The sequence below is a fragment of the Chrysochloris asiatica genome, unplaced genomic scaffold (genome assembly GCF_000296735.1).
Source record: "Chrysochloris asiatica unplaced genomic scaffold, ChrAsi1.0 scaffold00339, whole genome shotgun sequence".
NCBI classification, from domain to species: domain Eukaryota; kingdom Metazoa; phylum Chordata; class Mammalia; order Afrosoricida; family Chrysochloridae; genus Chrysochloris; species Chrysochloris asiatica.
In genome coordinates, this window is record NW_006408857.1 from 346,305 (window position 1) to 349,610 (window position 3,306).

Genomic DNA, 3,306 nt, shown 5'->3' on the forward strand with positions numbered 1-3,306 from the left:
TTGTGAATCCTAAAAGTATGAATTCCTTCACTTTTGTGAAATTTTTCTCTTCCATTGTTTTTAGGCTTCAATGGTCCTTTTCTGTGAAAGGATTAGTAAATTCATCATGAGTTTAGGTGAGTTTAGATATCAGCACTTGTATCTTCTTATAGCTCATAATATACCATATTTAATCATGAGAAAAACCAACTGATGCATGCACATTGCTTTTGGTGAAATGGAATCTTGCTCACTAAGAAGTATTTCTTTTTGCATAGTTTGGAACACATGTATATGTTATGGTCTTAAAAGTTCAATAATTACGCATCTAACATATTGTATCTCTCCTTATATTTCTAAAGTTACTTTTTTTTTATTTTAGTGAGAGAGGAATTTAAATAGCATTCTTTTCTGATCACACTTATAATTATTGAAGACCACATAAAGTACATTAAAAAACAAAGTTTGAAAGAATGCTTTGAGAATTTGTTGTGCATTCTCTACAATTTTATAATGCACTTTTTTTAAATCCCAAGGTTTTTCAACTGTACCCATGATAAGACTATGAGCATTCTAAATTTTCTCTTACAGAAAACTTACTTTATTTTATCTCTTTTTAATGATAATTTGTATCTACAATAACCCACTTAAGGTACTGACTCAGTTCTATTCCATTTTTTGCATAGGAAAACTGTCTTCATTTTTGTCTTCAATCTCATTGTTACTATTTCTTCTTATTGCTATTGCTTTCATATTTCACATCTTCAGCCACTAGCTGTCATTTTTGTATATATTTTTCTCCTTCCCAAGTTAAATGTATACAGACTTTTGAATAAAACCCCATGGTGGTGGTGGTGGTTGTGTGCCGTGGAGTCGGAAACTACTCATAGCGACAACGCCATACAGGGTTTCCAAGGCTATAAATCTTTACGGGAGCAGAAAACTTCATTCTTTTTCCCACGGAACAGCTGGCAGTTTCGAACTGCTGACCTTAAGGTTCGCAGCCCATTTCGTAACCACTATACTACCAGAGCTCCTTAAATTCCTACAGGTTCATACATTTTGCAAATTATATACAAGTCCCTACCTCCCTAGTGTAAATCGTATTCCAAATTATAAGTATTAAAATAATGACAAAAATATAATTTTTAAAAGAATGAACCAAACTTTATTTTAAAATGCCATGTTAATTATTTTAATATATTATCAACTAGTGTCTTAAGCATAATACACATTTTAGAGTGAGATTTTGTTTAAAGATACAATTCCCACATGTTCAGTAGTTTACTTGATAATTTTGAATTTTTAGGTGACCTTCTGACCTTTATTTTGTACTATTGACTGGTTTTACTCATATCCTCATCCCCACTCACTTTCTCTCTCACCAAATGCTATAACAATACCTCAGTATTTTTAAGACAGTCATAATATCTTTAAGAGTTTTATTTTAGATACGTATGTATATAGAAGAAAAAATGTTTGTTTTTTTTAATCAGCTAAATTACTTGAGTGCTATTTGTTCTTCTGGCATTATATTAAAAAAAGATGTTCAGAACCTTATCATCTACATTAAATATATGCAATTGGACCACAACAGTGCACAAGACAGACACCATCCCAACTACCTTAATTTCCTTTCCACTCCATTCCTTATGATATTCAAAATGTTCAGCCTAATCCCATCAACCAAAACAGCAAGAAACATCTCCACAATAATGCATTGCAGTCATGACCACTTCAAGGAAGTTGAAATCTTTTCACTTTCTAACTTTCTATAGGCATTGCATAGTTCAATACAGCATTTTTGAAACTTAATCAGGGACTCTAGAATAAAACCTGAGTCTAAATCCAACCTGTGTCATCTGCTACCTACATAATCCTATTTTTTGTTGTTTTAAGGTGCAGTCGAATCAGTTAGATTCATAGTGACTCTATATTGGGTTTTCAAGGAGCATGTTTGAACTGCCTATCTTATAGTTGGCAGTCCAGTGCTTAAACTACAGCACCACACCAGGACTCTATTTGGTCACGTGGGAAAATCCATTTTTTGATCTGTAAAATGGGGGAAGGATAATAATAGTAAATTCCTGAATATTGCTATCTACTGTCCACTGCAGTGGAGTCAATTGTGACTCATAGAGACCGTACACATGACAGGGTCAAACTGCTACCTAGGGATTCTGAGACTGGACATTTTTATGGGAGCTGACAGGATCATCTTTCTCCCACAGAATGATTGATGGGTTTAAACCAACAAACTTGAGGTTAGTAGCCCAATTCTTGGCCCACAGCACCATCAAAGCTCCTTCAGAATATTGGTGCAGGGGAGACTATAGGATCAGTACTGGACTGTGAGACACACACACACGGTCAGCAGTTCAAATTCACCAGCTGCTCCTCAGAAATCCTATACAGAGTTGCTATGAGCCGAAACTGATTTGACTGCACTTGACAATAAAAACAACATACGTAAAGATGCTTAGTACAGTGCATGATAAACACTCAAATAAATATTACGCTAATTACTGTTTTTAGGTCCCAGTGATTTAATTACAACTCATAGAGACCCTGTATACGTTTTCCCAGACTGTAAATTTTTATGGAAGCAGAAAGCCCCATCTTTCTTGGCAGCACAGCTGGTGGCCTTGAGCTGCCAAACTTATGGTTAATAGTCCAGTGTGTTTCCTACAGCTCCATCAGCCCTATTACACTAATATCATTATTAATATTATTGCTAACAACAGAAAGTTCAAAAGGATAGTAACTGTTCACACAACCTGCCAAGCACTTAAAACCCTTATACATTTCTCCAAGAACAAATATATCTTTATGTAATCCTTATTAGTCTGTGTATTAAACATAACAATATTTTAACATGTTGTTGTTTTGTCATTTCCTGCTGTTGTGTTGTTTCCTACTCAAAGCAACACTGTATAGGGTTTCCAATGAGCAGCTAATTGGCTTGAACCACCAACCTAACAGTAAGCAGTCCAGTGCTTATCCTAGAGTGCTCTACCAGGACTCCATGGAAGTCCATAATTAACCTTTTGATTCCCAATTGATAAATGGATAAACAAAACATGGGGTATACAGAAAATCGAGCACTACTTACTAGTATTGGTTATGAATCGGGCTGCGAACTATAAGGTCAGCAGTTCGAAACTACTAGCTGTTCATGGGAGACAGATGAGGCTTTCTGCTCCCATAAAGATTTACAGCCTCGGAAAACCCTGTACAGGGTCGCTATGAGTCAGAACCAACTCCACGGCACATAACCCCACCAGCACTCACTAATAGGACAAATTAAGTATTGAGTCATGCTGTAAT